A 16,285-nucleotide genomic window follows, 5' to 3' on the forward strand; every position below is an offset into this window, starting at 1 on the left:
AAATCGACATCATCTGATTACACCGGGCCACCTTCATCCCTTCAGACACAAAAATATAATCTATCCGGGATTTACAGTGACCACTATCCGATACATATGTATATCTATCATCAGTGTCAATCATCAGTCCAGCATCTATATAGTGTAAGTCTTGTACTAATTGATTTAAAGCATTAGAGGTAATGTCAGTTCGGACTTCAGCAGCACTCTCACGGTCATTAACAGTACGGATACAGTTAAAATCACCAGCCACTATAGTACTTTCCCGACCAGGGATAAAAAACTTCAAGGACTCTAAAAAAACCAACCGCTCTTTCTTCTCTGCTGGGGCATATACGTTAAAAACTCTAATCCTCTGGTCTAAAAACTCAAAGTTTAAAACCATGCAACGGCCTGGTATTAAAATCTGGCAATTTAAAACTTTGATATTGTTATTTTTGATTAAAAAACCAACTCCTTCATTCTTGTTATCCGTACTAGTTGACCAAAAAGATTGTCCCATCCTCCACTCATCAGCATAAGGTGCAGATTTAATTGCACACTCCTGTAAACATATTATATCAGCTCTCACATTCTCCAACACCTCAAAAATAGCAGCTCTTCTTACTTCTGATCCAATACTCCTGACATTAAGGGTTGTTAAGATAAGAGTCATAATAACTAAAATGAATAAAATCAAAACTTTAATATCCATCATAGTTAAAAATTACTGCTCTGACTCTCAACTTTCCTTAAAACATTTTCATAACAATCAGGCGACCCTGGATCAGAGTCCCTGTCCATTTCAACTCCTCTTCCAACCACTGGGTCCTCTTGATCCCCAGTCCAACTTCCTTTTTTACTTCTTTTACTTTCCACCCCCACCTCATCCTCCTCATCACTGCTGACAAATCTCTGAGCAGGTGTAAGGGACTTCTCAGGTGACTGCACATTTTCTTGAAATTCCATTCCCTCCTCCTCCCCCACAACAGGGTCTGGACATTCCACATCACCACTCATGCTTCCACAAGGAAACACATCACCATACACAGTTTCAATCTTCTTGACCTCCACCCCCTTTGCACATGTTACTTCACTTGTGGAGACCACTTTCTTATACTCCTGTTCAACCACCACACTTGTCTCCACAAAAGCCTCTTTAATCACATCCACCTGAGCAACAACATTTTTAACAATCGTACCACCTGCGCTCCTCCCGACTTCACATTCCCCCTCCACATTAGATTTTTCACCTCCATCCACACCTCCATCCACACCTGTGGCTTCTGAAAAAGACCTCCTTCCCATTCCCTGTTCATTGCTCTGTCCACCTTTACTTCCAGCCGCATCAGCATAACTCCTTCTCTTGTACCATAAGTGACATCCTCTTGCCAAATGGGAATTACTCCCACAAATATCACAAGTCTTTTCCTCAACGCAAAAACTTGTTTCATGCCCAGTCTTGCCACAGTTCCTACAAACAACACCCTTCACAGGACATGCGTCCTGCACGTGGCCATATGCTTGACATTTGCGGCAAAACTGAAGCTGCCCCTCATAAAAACAAAAACCACGCTCTCCTCCAATGGAAAAAACTTGAGGAATACTCTTAATTCCCTCCTCCATAGACTCATCCTTCTTGAACTTCACAACATATTTCCTTTTACAGTTAAAAAAACCATGTCTGTTCTTTAGTTTTCCAAAAAACTTCACTTCTTCACAATAACGATAAAGAAAATTTGTTACCATTGAGTCTGTAACTTTGGGATTGTACATATGTACGATGACCACTTTCTCTGTACTCAGAAACAAAGGCTCTACTTTAACTTTCCTCATAATATCCGGCTCATTCTTTCTCTTCATTCCTTCCAGGTCCTTGTAGACCCTCTGACAAATCTCGGAATTAACAAATGTAACATCATAAATACCCTGTCTAGGGAAATCTTGCATTGCAAATACATCTGTTACCTTTAGGTACTGGAGCCTGCGTAGAATCTCCAGCACAATCTGGTCCAGGCCAACCGTTCCCCGATGTTCCGCTGGGACGAAAATCCTGACCGTGTCTTCCATTCCGCGAATCCTCTCTCCTCCACTCATTTTTGCAGGCGATGAAACCCACTATCGCAACTCCGAAATAACCCAGGGCCCCCCGCAAAGAGGGCCCCGATCACCACCCCCTTCAACTCCTAACCCGCCCGGTAAACCGCACGGGATCGAAGCCAAAAGGCCGAGAAGCGATAACCGTGAAAGGGGCGGGCCCAACAAGGTCCCCTTCATGGGCACTATCACTGCTTGCTGTCAGGGAGGCTGCCAGACAATTTTCCATGCACACTCTGGGCTGGGGGGCAGTCAACCACCAGTACACACAGCAGAACCTAAACCCATACCATTATTGCTAAGCAGCAAGACAGGGGCCCATTGCACTCCCACGGGGCCTTTTTAAATGCAATCCATAACCCGGATTTGCCAGGAACCCTTCTTACTCCTCCTACTTGCATGTGACACTGGGCTTAGGATCTGCATAGGAAACACACACACAAGCACACACCTACCTTTGTTGCCTGCAGATGCCTCCTTGGCTGTCCCCAAACGGTATCAAACCAACACCCACGGGAAGCTGTAAGCATAGAGGACATGCCTGCACCCCATTGGACTTACCTGTGTGGGTTAAATCCGGGTTATTTGACAACCTATGGCGGTGATGGTTCTGCTCAGGCAGAGCAGTGCTGATGCTCCTCATAAAGCTGTCGCTGCTGTGAAGGTTCTAGGTGACATCACAAATCCCTATGGTTACATACACAACAAAGCTGGGTTGTTGTTGTTTACACTCTGCAAGGCCTGTGGAAGTGAGTGACATCATAGCACTGTAGTTCTGAGGGTTCAAGATGGATGCAACAATCTCCTGTTGCTTCTATGAAGGCCGTAATAGACGACATCACCAAACAGCTCCATAGTCACATACACAGCAAAGGAGAGATGTTGTTTACACCTAGTGATGTCAGTGGTATTGAGTGACATCACAGCACAGTGCTAAGGCTCCTGGGCCTGGACACAGCAGCGGCTGCAATATCTCAACGGAGAATACGTTTATATCTATGTGTGTGTGTGCGCATATATATATATATATATATATATATATATATATTTCTCCGCCGAAATCACTTTTAAACCCATTTCCACCTTTTTTTCCCTTCTCTTCCTCTTACTTTTTTTTCACGTTTTTTTACGTTTTTCTCCTTTTCGCCTCTTTTCTGGGCGTATTATTCTTCTTTTTCTTCTTTTTTTTCGTCTAATGCATACCCCATCAGTGCAGCAATGCTTATTCAATACCGCCAGCAGATGGAGACACTGGGGGATAATTTTCTAAGGATTTATACTGATTTTTCCTGTCTGAATTTGTCGCACAGAAAGTTGCAGGCCAAATATGTGTGACATTTCTGCGACTTTAGCTTCTAGAGCATTTTTACAACATTATACATAGGTGCTGAATACATAAAAAGCGACTGTTCAGCGACAGACAAGTCGCATCGGCTGAAAGTAGGCCAGAATGTCAGTCCATGTTGGAGCAGGTTTAGATACAGTCTAAAGCATAGATCTCAAAGTCTGTGCACAGAATTTAGCAAGGGCCTCGCACCTTCTGATGCATCAGGTAGGTGCACAATAGCATAGCCTAACCCTCTGTACTTTGGTCTATATTGATGCGGGACATAGACAGCCAGCTGATGACCAATCCATTAGTGCAATGGATGGCTAGAAGCATTTGTCTTTGCCTTTGCAATACCACAGAAGCAATGCATGGTCAATGTACAGCAATGACACACCTGTGTGAACAGCCAGGAGACCCCCCCCCCATGTTATGTTACATAGTTACATAGTTAGTACGGTCGAAAAAAGACATATGTCCATCAAGTTCAACCAGGGAATTAAGGGGTAGGGGTGTGGCGCGATATTGGGGAAGGGATGAGATTTTATATTTCTTCATAAGCATTAATCTTATTTTGTCAATTAGGAACATTCAGCACCCACCCGCTATCAAGGCAGCTGCCTATCATGTCATGCCCTACCTGCACAGGTGTGCTGGCTACTCAAATGATCCAATTAAGGAGGCCATTTAGTCAGCAGCAGCAGAAGTCCTGTGCCTGGACGCTCCAACAGGGGCCAGACACAAGCAGAAGCAGAAGCAGCAGAAGCAGCAGCAGCACCACCTTTTGTTTTTTGGCTGCAGCAGCAGCAAGGCCCACAGGGCTGGCTAGCTGGCTAGCCAGCAAGCAGGTAGCAATGAAAGTAGGAATCTTTCTTTTTAACCCTGTAAGGGGGTGGTGCACTGTACCCGAAGATACTGCCATATCGGGTCAATGCATAGGGCGACGGAAGCAAGCTTCGAAATCGGCCCCCGTTCTCAAAAATCCATTTAATATATGGTCCCCAGATAGGGGACGTATCAGATATTAAACTGATAAGAACAGATACTACACTTGATCTTAGCCAAAAGGCCGAGAAGCGATAACCGTGAAAGGGGCGGGCCCAACAAGGTCCCCTTCATGGGCACTATCACTGCTTGCTGTCAGGGAGGCTGCCAGACAATTTTCCATGCACACTCTGGGCTGGGGGGCAGTCAACCACCAGTACACACAGCAGAACCTAAACCCATACCATTATTGCTAAGCAGCAAGACAGGGGCCCATTGCACTCCCACGGGGCCTTTTTAAATGCAATCCATAACCCGGATTTGCCAGGAACCCTTCTTACTCCTCCTACTTGCATGTGACACTGGGCTTAGGATCTGCATAGGAAACACACACACAAGCACACACCTACCTTTGTTGCCTGCAGATGCCTCCTTGGCTGTCCCCAAACGGTATCAAACCAACACCCACGGGAAGCTGTAAGCATAGAGGACATGCCTGCACCCCATTGGACTTACCTGTGTGGGTTAAATCCGGGTTATTTGACAACCTATGGCGGTGATGGTTCTGCTCAGGCAGAGCAGTGCTGATGCTCCTCATAAAGCTGTCGCTGCTGTGAAGGTTCTAGGTGACATCACAAATCCCTATGGTTACATACACAACAAAGCTGGGTTGTTGTTGTTTACACTCTGCAAGGCCTGTGGAAGTGAGTGACATCATAGCACTGTAGTTCTGAGGGTTCAAGATGGATGCAACAATCTCCTGTTGCTTCTATGAAGGCCGTAATAGACGACATCACCAAACAGCTCCATAGTCACATACACAGCAAAGGAGAGATGTTGTTTACACCTAGTGATGTCAGTGGTATTGAGTGACATCACAGCACAGTGCTAAGGCTCCTGGGCCTGGACACAGCAGCGGCTGCAATATCTCAACGGAGAATACGTTTATATCTATGTGTGTGTGCGCATATATATATATATATATATATATATATATATATATATATATATATATATTTCTCCGCCGAAATCACTTTTAAACCCATTTCCACCTTTTTTTCCCTTCTCTTCCTCTTACTTTTTTTTCACGTTTTTTTACGTTTTTCTCCTTTTCGCCTCTTTTCTGGGCGTATTATTCTTCTTTTTCTTCTTTTTTTTCGTCTAATGCATACCCCATCAGTGCAGCAATGCTTATTCAATACCGCCAGCAGATGGAGACACTGGGGGATAATTTTCTAAGGATTTATACTGATTTTTCCTGTCTGAATTTGTCGCACAGAAAGTTGCAGGCCAAATATGTGTGACATTTCTGCGACTTTAGCTTCTAGAGCATTTTTACAACATTATACATAGGTGCTGAATATATAAAAAGCGACTGTTCAGCGACAGACAAGTCGCATCGGCTGAAAGTAGGCCAGAATGTCAGTCCATGTTGGAGCAGGTTTAGATACAGTCTAAAGCATAGATCTCAAAGTCTGTGCACAGAATTTAGCAAGGGCCTCGCACCTTCTGATGCATCAGGTAGGTGCACAATAGCATAGCCTAACCCTCTGTACTTTGGTCTATATTGATGCGGGACATAGACAGCCAGCTGATGACCAATCCATTAGTGCAATGGATGGCTGGAAGCATTTGTCTTTGCCTTTGCAATACCACAGAAGCAATGCATGGTCAATGTACAGCAATGACACACCTGTGTGAACAGCCAGGAGACCCCCCCCCCCCATGTTATGTTACATAGTTACATAGTTAGTACGGTCGAAAAAAGACATATGTCCATCAAGTTCAACCAGGGAATTAAGGGGTAGGGGTGTGGCGCGATATTGGGGAAGGGATGAGATTTTATATTTCTTCATAAGCATTAATCTTATTTTGTCAATTAGGAACATTCAGCACCCACCCGCTATCAAGGCAGCTGCCTATCATGTCATGCCCTACCTGCACAGGTGTGCTGGCTACTCAAATGATCCAATTAAGGAGGCCATTTAGTCAGCAGCAGCAGAAGTCCTGTGCCTGGACGCTCCAACAGGGGCCAGACACAAGCAGAAGCAGAAGCAGCAGAAGCACCACCTTTTGTTTTTTGGCTGCAGCAGCAGCAAGGCCCACAGGGCTGGCTAGCTGGCTAGCCAGCAAGCAGGTAGCAATGAAAGTAGGAATCTTTCTTTTTAACCCTGTAAGGGGGTGGTGCACTGTACCCGAAGATACTGCCATATCGGGTCAATGCATAGGGCGACGGAAGCAAGCTTCGAAATCGGCCCCCGTTCTCAAAAATCCATTTAATATATGGTCCCCAGATAGGGGACGTATCAGATATTAAACTGATAAGAACAGATACTACACTTGATCTTAGCCAAAAGGCCGAGAAGCGATAACCGTGAAAGGGGCGGGCCCAACAAGGTCCCCTTCATGGGCACTATCACTGCTTGCTGTCAGGGAGGCTGCCAGACAATTTTCCATGCACACTCTGGGCTGGGGGGCAGTCAACCACCAGTACACACAGCAGAACCTAAACCCATACCATTATTGCTAAGCAGCAAGACAGGGGCCCATTGCACTCCCACGGGGCCTTTTTAAATGCAATCCATAACCCGGATTTGCCAGGAACCCTTCTTACTCCTCCTACTTGCATGTGACACTGGGCTTAGGATCTGCATAGGAAACACACACACAAGCACACACCTACCTTTGTTGCCTGCAGATGCCTCCTTGGCTGTCCCCAAACGGTATCAAACCAACACCCACGGGAAGCTGTAAGCATAGAGGACATGCCTGCACCCCATTGGACTTACCTGTGTGGGTTAAATCCGGGTTATTTGACAACCTATGGCGGTGATGGTTCTGCTCAGGCAGAGCAGTGCTGATGCTCCTCATAAAGCTGTCGCTGCTGTGAAGGTTCTAGGTGACATCACAAATCCCTATGGTTACATACACAACAAAGCTGGGTTGTTGTTGTTTACACTCTGCAAGGCCTGTGGAAGTGAGTGACATCATAGCACTGTAGTTCTGAGGGTTCAAGATGGATGCAACAATCTCCTGTTGCTTCTATGAAGGCCGTAATAGACGACATCACCAAACAGCTCCATAGTCACATACACAGCAAAGGAGAGATGTTGTTTACACCTAGTGATGTCAGTGGTATTGAGTGACATCACAGCACAGTGCTAAGGCTCCTGGGCCTGGACACAGCAGCGGCTGCAATATCTCAACGGAGAATACGTTTATATCTATGTGTGTGTGTGCGCATATATATATATATATATATATATATATATATATATATATATATATTTCTCCGCCGAAATCACTTTTAAACCCATTTCCACCTTTTTTTCCCTTCTCTTCCTCTTACTTTTTTTTCACGTTTTTTTACGTTTTTCTCCTTTTCGCCTCTTTTCTGGGCGTATTATTCTTCTTTTTCTTCTTTTTTTTCGTCTAATGCATACCCCATCAGTGCAGCAATGCTTATTCAATACCGCCAGCAGATGGAGACACTGGGGGATAATTTTCTAAGGATTTATACTGATTTTTCCTGTCTGAATTTGTCGCACAGAAAGTTGCAGGCCAAATATGTGTGACATTTCTGCGACTTTAGCTTCTAGAGCATTTTTACAACATTATACATAGGTGCTGAATACATAAAAAGCGACTGTTCAGCGACAGACAAGTCGCATCGGCTGAAAGTAGGCCAGAATGTCAGTCCATGTTGGAGCAGGTTTAGATACAGTCTAAAGCATAGATCTCAAAGTCTGTGCACAGAATTTAGCAAGGGCCTCGCACCTTCTGATGCATCAGGTAGGTGCACAATAGCATAGCCTAACCCTCTGTACTTTGGTCTATATTGATGCGGGACATAGACAGCCAGCTGATGACCAATCCATTAGTGCAATGGATGGCTGGAAGCATTTGTCTTTGCCTTTGCAATACCACAGAAGCAATGCATGGTCAATGTACAGCAATGACACACCTGTGTGAACAGCCAGGAGACCCCCCCCCCCATGTTATGTTACATAGTTACATAGTTAGTACGGTCGAAAAAAGACATATGTCCATCAAGTTCAACCAGGGAATTAAGGGGTAGGGGTGTGGCGCGATATTGGGGAAGGGATGAGATTTTATATTTCTTCATAAGCATTAATCTTATTTTGTCAATTAGGAACATTCAGCACCCACCCGCTATCAAGGCAGCTGCCTATCATGTCATGCCCTACCTGCACAGGTGTGCTGGCTACTCAAATGATCCAATTAAGGAGGCCATTTAGTCAGCAGCAGCAGAAGTCCTGTGCCTGGACGCTCCAACAGGGGCCAGACACAAGCAGAAGCAGAAGCAGCAGAAGCAGCAGCAGCACCACCTTTTGTTTTTTGGCTGCAGCAGCAGCAAGGCCCACAGGGCTGGCTAGCTGGCTAGCCAGCAAGCAGGTAGCAATGAAAGTAGGAATCTTTCTTTTTAACCCTGTAAGGGGGTGGTGCACTGTACCCGAAGATACTGCCATATCGGGTCAATGCATAGGGCAACGGAAGCAAGCTTCGAAATCGGCCCCCGTTCTCAAAAATCCATTTAATATATGGTCCCCAGATAGGGGACGTATCAGATATTAAACTGATAAGAACAGATACTACACTTGATCTTAGCCAAAAGGCCGAGAAGCGATAACCGTGAAAGGGGCGGGCCCAACAAGGTCCCCTTCATGGGCACTATCACTGCTTGCTGTCAGGGAGGCTGCCAGACAATTTTCCATGCACACTCTGGGCTGGGGGGCAGTCAACCACCAGTACACACAGCAGAACCTAAACCCATACCATTATTGCTAAGCAGCAAGACAGGGGCCCATTGCACTCCCACGGGGCCTTTTTAAATGCAATCCATAACCCGGATTTGCCAGGAACCCTTCTTACTCCTCCTACTTGCATGTGACACTGGGCTTAGGATCTGCATAGGAAACACACACACAAGCACACACCTACCTTTGTTGCCTGCAGATGCCTCCTTGGCTGTCCCCAAACGGTATCAAACCAACACCCACGGGAAGCTGTAAGCATAGAGGACATGCCTGCACCCCATTGGACTTACCTGTGTGGGTTAAATCCGGGTTATTTGACAACCTATGGCGGTGATGGTTCTGCTCAGGCAGAGCAGTGCTGATGCTCCTCATAAAGCTGTCGCTGCTGTGAAGGTTCTAGGTGACATCACAAATCCCTATGGTTACATACACAACAAAGCTGGGTTGTTGTTGTTTACACTCTGCAAGGCCTGTGGAAGTGAGTGACATCATAGCACTGTAGTTCTGAGGGTTCAAGATGGATGCAACAATCTCCTGTTGCTTCTATGAAGGCCGTAATAGACGACATCACCAAACAGCTCCATAGTCACATACACAGCAAAGGAGAGATGTTGTTTACACCTAGTGATGTCAGTGGTATTGAGTGACATCACAGCACAGTGCTAAGGCTCCTGGGCCTGGACACAGCAGCGGCTGCAATATCTCAACGGAGAATACGTTTATATCTATGTGTGTGTGTGCGCATATATATATATATATATATATATATATATATATATATATATTTCTCCGCCGAAATCACTTTTAAACCCATTTCCACCTTTTTTTCCCTTCTCTTCCTCTTACTTTTTTTTCACGTTTTTTTACGTTTTTCTCCTTTTCGCCTCTTTTCTGGGCGTATTATTCTTCTTTTTCTTCTTTTTTTTCGTCTAATGCATACCCCATCAGTGCAGCAATGCTTATTCAATACCACCAGCAGATGGAGACACTGGGGGATAATTTTCTAAGGATTTATACTGATTTTTCCTGTCTGAATTTGTCGCACAGAAAGTTGCAGGCCAAATATGTGTGACATTTCTGCGACTTTAGCTTCTAGAGCATTTTTACAACATTATACATAGGTGCTGAATACATAAAAAGCGACTGTTCAGCGACAGACAAGTCGCATCGGCTGAAAGTAGGCCAGAATGTCAGTCCATGTTGGAGCAGGTTTAGATACAGTCTAAAGCATAGATCTCAAAGTCTGTGCACAGAATTTAGCAAGGGCCTCGCACCTTCTGATGCATCAGGTAGGTGCACAATAGCATAGCCTAACCCTCTGTACTTTGGTCTATATTGATGCGGGACATAGACAGCCAGCTGATGACCAATCCATTAGTGCAATGGATGGCTGGAAGCATTTGTCTTTGCCTTTGCAATACCACAGAAGCAATGCATGGTCAATGTACAGCAATGACACACCTGTGTGAACAGCCAGGAGACCCCCCCCCCCCATGTTATGTTACATAGTTACATAGTTAGTACGGTCGAAAAAAGACATATGTCCATCAAGTTCAACCAGGGAATTAAGGGGTAGGGGTGTGGCGCGATATTGGGGAAGGGATGAGATTTTATATTTCTTCATAAGCATTAATCTTATTTTGTCAATTAGGAACATTCAGCACCCACCCGCTATCAAGGCAGCTGCCTATCATGTCATGCCCTACCTGCACAGGTGTGCTGGCTACTCAAATGATCCAATTAAGGAGGCCATTTAGTCAGCAGCAGCAGAAGTCCTGTGCCTGGACGCTCCAACAGGGGCCAGACACAAGCAGAAGCAGAAGCAGCAGAAGCAGCAGCAGCACCACCTTTTGTTTTTTGGCTGCAGCAGCAGCAAGGCCCACAGGGCTGGCTAGCTGGCTAGCCAGCAAGCAGGTAGCAATGAAAGTAGGAATCTTTCTTTTTAACCCTGTAAGGGGGTGGTGCACTGTACCCGAAGATACTGCCATATCGGGTCAATGCATAGGGCGACGGAAGCAAGCTTCGAAATCGGCCCCCGTTCTCAAAAATCCATTTAATATATGGTCCCCAGATAGGGGACGTATCAGATATTAAACTGATAAGAACAGATACTACACTTGATCTTAGCCAAAAGGCCGAGAAGCGATAACCGTGAAAGGGGCGGGCCCAACAAGGTCCCCTTCATGGGCACTATCACTGCTTGCTGTCAGGGAGGCTGCCAGACAATTTTCCATGCACACTCTGGGCTGGGGGGCAGTCAACCACCAGTACACACAGCAGAACCTAAACCCATACCATTATTGCTAAGCAGCAAGACAGGGGCCCATTGCACTCCCACGGGGCCTTTTTAAATGCAATCCATAACCCGGATTTGCCAGGAACCCTTCTTACTCCTCCTACTTGCATGTGACACTGGGCTTAGGATCTGCATAGGAAACACACACACAAGCACACACCTACCTTTGTTGCCTGCAGATGCCTCCTTGGCTGTCCCCAAACGGTATCAAACCAACACCCACGGGAAGCTGTAAGCATAGAGGACATGCCTGCACCCCATTGGACTTACCTGTGTGGGTTAAATCCGGGTTATTTGACAACCTATGGCGGTGATGGTTCTGCTCAGGCAGAGCAGTGCTGATGCTCCTCATAAAGCTGTCGCTGCTGTGAAGGTTCTAGGTGACATCACAAATCCCTATGGTTACATACACAACAAAGCTGGGTTGTTGTTGTTTACACTCTGCAAGGCCTGTGGAAGTGAGTGACATCATAGCACTGTAGTTCTGAGGGTTCAAGATGGATGCAACAATCTCCTGTTGCTTCTATGAAGGCCGTAATAGACGACATCACCAAACAGCTCCATAGTCACATACACAGCAAAGGAGAGATGTTGTTTACACCTAGTGATGTCAGTGGTATTGAGTGACATCACAGCACAGTGCTAAGGCTCCTGGGCCTGGACACAGCAGCGGCTGCAATATCTCAACGGAGAATACGTTTATATCTATGTGTGTGTGTGCGCATATATATATATATATATATATATATATATATATATATATTTCTCCGCCGAAATCACTTTTAAACCCATTTCCACCTTTTTTTCCCTTCTCTTCCTCTTACTTTTTTTTCACGTTTTTTTACGTTTTTCTCCTTTTCGCCTCTTTTCTGGGCGTATTATTCTTCTTTTTCTTCTTTTTTTTCGTCTAATGCATACCCCATCAGTGCAGCAATGCTTATTCAATACCGCCAGCAGATGGAGACACTGGGGGATAATTTTCTAAGGATTTATACTGATTTTTCCTGTCTGAATTTGTCGCACAGAAAGTTGCAGGCCAAATATGTGTGACATTTCTGCGACTTTAGCTTCTAGAGCATTTTTACAACATTATACATAGGTGCTGAATACATAAAAAGCGACTGTTCAGCGACAGACAAGTCGCATCGGCTGAAAGTAGGCCAGAATGTCAGTCCATGTTGGAGCAGGTTTAGATACAGTCTAAAGCATAGATCTCAAAGTCTGTGCACAGAATTTAGCAAGGGCCTCGCACCTTCTGATGCATCAGGTAGGTGCACAATAGCATAGCCTAACCCTCTGTACTTTGGTCTATATTGATGCGGGACATAGACAGCCAGCTGATGACCAATCCATTAGTGCAATGGATGGCTGGAAGCATTTGTCTTTGCCTTTGCAATACCACAGAAGCAATGCATGGTCAATGTACAGCAATGACACACCTGTGTGAACAGCCAGGAGACCCCCCCCCCCCATGTTATGTTACATAGTTACATAGTTAGTACGGTCGAAAAAAGACATATGTCCATCAAGTTCAACCAGGGAATTAAGGGGTAGGGGTGTGGCGCGATATTGGGGAAGGGATGAGATTTTATATTTCTTCATAAGCATTAATCTTATTTTGTCAATTAGGAACATTCAGCACCCACCCGCTATCAAGGCAGCTGCCTATCATGTCATGCCCTACCTGCACAGGTGTGCTGGCTACTCAAATGATCCAATTAAGGAGGCCATTTAGTCAGCAGCAGCAGAAGTCCTGTGCCTGGACGCTCCAACAGGGGCCAGACACAAGCAGAAGCAGAAGCAGCAGAAGCAGCAGCAGCACCACCTTTTGTTTTTTGGCTGCAGCAGCAGCAAGGCCCACAGGGCTGGCTAGCTGGCTAGCCAGCAAGCAGGTAGCAATGAAAGTAGGAATCTTTCTTTTTAACCCTGTAAGGGGGTGGTGCACTGTACCCGAAGATACTGCCATATCGGGTCAATGCATAGGGCGACGGAAGCAAGCTTCGAAATCGGCCCCCGTTCTCAAAAATCCATTTAATATATGGTCCCCAGATAGGGGACGTATCAGATATTAAACTGATAAGAACAGATACTACACTTGATCTTAGCCAAAAGGCCGAGAAGCGATAACCGTGAAAGGGGCGGGCCCAACAAGGTCCCCTTCATGGGCACTATCACTGCTTGCTGTCAGGGAGGCTGCCAGACAATTTTCCATGCACACTCTGGGCTGGGGGGCAGTCAACCACCAGTACACACAGCAGAACCTAAACCCATACCATTATTGCTAAGCAGCAAGACAGGGGCCCATTGCACTCCCACGGGGCCTTTTTAAATGCAATCCATAACCCGGATTTGCCAGGAACCCTTCTTACTCCTCCTACTTGCATGTGACACTGGGCTTAGGATCTGCATAGGAAACACACACACAAGCACACACCTACCTTTGTTGCCTGCAGATGCCTCCTTGGCTGTCCCCAAACGGTATCAAACCAACACCCACGGGAAGCTGTAAGCATAGAGGACATGCCTGCACCCCATTGGACTTACCTGTGTGGGTTAAATCCGGGTTATTTGACAACCTATGGCGGTGATGGTTCTGCTCAGGCAGAGCAGTGCTGATGCTCCTCATAAAGCTGTCGCTGCTGTGAAGGTTCTAGGTGACATCACAAATCCCTATGGTTACATACACAACAAAGCTGGGTTGTTGTTGTTTACACTCTGCAAGGCCTGTGGAAGTGAGTGACATCATAGCACTGTAGTTCTGAGGGTTCAAGATGGATGCAACAATCTCCTGTTGCTTCTATGAAGGCCGTAATAGACGACATCACCAAACAGCTCCATAGTCACATACACAGCAAAGGAGAGATGTTGTTTACACCTAGTGATGTCAGTGGTATTGAGTGACATCACAGCACAGTGCTAAGGCTCCTGGGCCTGGACACAGCAGCGGCTGCAATATCTCAACGGAGAATACGTTTATATCTATGTGTGTGTGTGCGCATATATATATATATATATATATATATATATATATTTCTCCGCCGAAATCACTTTTAAACCCATTTCCACCTTTTTTTCCCTTCTCTTCCTCTTACTTTTTTTTCACGTTTTTTTACGTTTTTCTCCTTTTCGCCTCTTTTCTGGGCGTATTATTCTTCTTTTTCTTCTTTTTTTTCGTCTAATGCATACCCCATCAGTGCAGCAATGCTTATTCAATACCGCCAGCAGATGGAGACACTGGGGGATAATTTTCTAAGGATTTATACTGATTTTTCCTGTCTGAATTTGTCGCACAGAAAGTTGCAGGCCAAATATGTGTGACATTTCTGCGACTTTAGCTTCTAGAGCATTTTTACAACATTATACATAGGTGCTGAATACATAAAAAGCGACTGTTCAGCGACAGACAAGTCGCATCGGCTGAAAGTAGGCCAGAATGTCAGTCCATGTTGGAGCAGGTTTAGATACAGTCTAAAGCATAGATCTCAAAGTCTGTGCACAGAATTTAGCAAGGGCCTCGCACCTTCTGATGCATCAGGTAGGTGCACAATAGCATAGCCTAACCCTCTGTACTTTGGTCTATATTGATGCGGGACATAGACAGCCAGCTGATGACCAATCCATTAGTGCAATGGATGGCTGGAAGCATTTGTCTTTGCCTTTGCAATACCACAGAAGCAATGCATGGTCAATGTACAGCAATGACACACCTGTGTGAACAGCCAGGAGACCCCCCCCCCCCCATGTTATGTTACATAGTTACATAGTTAGTACGGTCGAAAAAAGACATATGTCCATCAAGTTCAACCAGGGAATTAAGGGGTAGGGGTGTGGCGCGATATTGGGGAAGGGATGAGATTTTATATTTCTTCATAAGCATTAATCTTATTTTGTCAATTAGGAACATTCAGCACCCACCCGCTATCAAGGCAGCTGCCTATCATGTCATGCCCTACCTGCACAGGTGTGCTGGCTACTCAAATGATCCAATTAAGGAGGCCATTTAGTCAGCAGCAGCAGAAGTCCTGTGCCTGGACGCTCCAACAGGGGCCAGACACAAGCAGAAGCAGAAGCAGCAGAAGCAGCAGCAGCACCACCTTTTGTTTTTTGGCTGCAGCAGCAGCAAGGCCCACAGGGCTGGCTAGCTGGCTAGCCAGCAAGCAGGTAGCAATGAAAGTAGGAATCTTTCTTTTTAACCCTGTAAGGGGGTGGTGCACTGTACCCGAAGATACTGCCATATCGGGTCAATGCATAGGGCGACGGAAGCAAGCTTCGAAATCGGCCCCCGTTCTCAAAAATCCATTTAATATATGGTCCCCAGATAGGGGACGTATCAGATATTAAACTGATAAGAACAGATACTACACTTGATCTTAGCCAAAAGGCCGAGAAGCGATAACCGTGAAAGGGGCGGGCCCAACAAGGTCCCCTTCATGGGCACTATCACTGCTTGCTGTCAGGGAGGCTGCCAGACAATTTTCCATGCACACTCTGGGCTGGGGGGCAGTCAACCACCAGTACACACAGCAGAACCTAAACCCATACCATTATTGCTAAGCAGCAAGACAGGGGCCCATTGCACTCCCACGGGGCCTTTTTAAATGCAATCCATAACCCGGATTTGCCAGGAACCCTTCTTACTCCTCCTACTTGCATGTGACACTGGGCTTAGGATCTGCATAGGAAACACACACACAAGCACACACCTACCTTTGTTGCCTGCAGATGCCTCCTTGGCTGTCCCCAAACGGTATCAAACCAACACCCACGGGAAGCTGTAAGCATAGAGGACATGCCTGCACCCCATTGGACTTACCTGTGTGGGTT

General features: G+C 45.8%; 6 non-coding genes across 6 annotated transcripts; all 6 read right to left on the minus strand.

Annotated features, from left to right (window-relative positions):
* Window positions 1-4,293: 4,293 nt before the first annotated feature.
* LOC130336044 (U2 spliceosomal RNA) lies at window positions 4,294-4,484 on the minus strand. Its single transcript, XR_008877544.1, has one exon. It is a non-coding gene; the product is annotated as a U2 spliceosomal RNA (small nuclear RNA).
* Window positions 4,485-6,566: 2,082 nt separating this feature from the next.
* Window positions 6,567-6,757, minus strand: LOC130336045 (U2 spliceosomal RNA). The gene has a single exon (XR_008877545.1). It is a non-coding gene; the product is annotated as a U2 spliceosomal RNA (small nuclear RNA).
* A 2,088-nt stretch (window positions 6,758-8,845) lies between these two features.
* LOC130335978 (U2 spliceosomal RNA) lies at window positions 8,846-9,036 on the minus strand. The gene has a single exon (XR_008877490.1). It is a non-coding gene; the product is annotated as a U2 spliceosomal RNA (small nuclear RNA).
* A 2,085-nt stretch (window positions 9,037-11,121) lies between these two features.
* On the minus strand, window positions 11,122-11,312 carry LOC130336046 (U2 spliceosomal RNA). The gene has a single exon (XR_008877546.1). It is a non-coding gene; the product is annotated as a U2 spliceosomal RNA (small nuclear RNA).
* A 2,083-nt stretch (window positions 11,313-13,395) lies between these two features.
* On the minus strand, window positions 13,396-13,586 carry LOC130336049 (U2 spliceosomal RNA). The gene has a single exon (XR_008877548.1). It is a non-coding gene; the product is annotated as a U2 spliceosomal RNA (small nuclear RNA).
* A 2,078-nt stretch (window positions 13,587-15,664) lies between these two features.
* LOC130336050 (U2 spliceosomal RNA) lies at window positions 15,665-15,855 on the minus strand. Its single transcript, XR_008877549.1, has one exon. It is a non-coding gene; the product is annotated as a U2 spliceosomal RNA (small nuclear RNA).
* Between the last annotated feature and the right edge of the window lie 430 nt (window positions 15,856-16,285).

The sequence above is a fragment of the Hyla sarda genome, unplaced genomic scaffold, assembly GCF_029499605.1.
Source record: "Hyla sarda isolate aHylSar1 unplaced genomic scaffold, aHylSar1.hap1 scaffold_465, whole genome shotgun sequence".
In the NCBI taxonomy this organism is placed as follows: Eukaryota; Metazoa; Chordata; class Amphibia; order Anura; family Hylidae; genus Hyla; species Hyla sarda.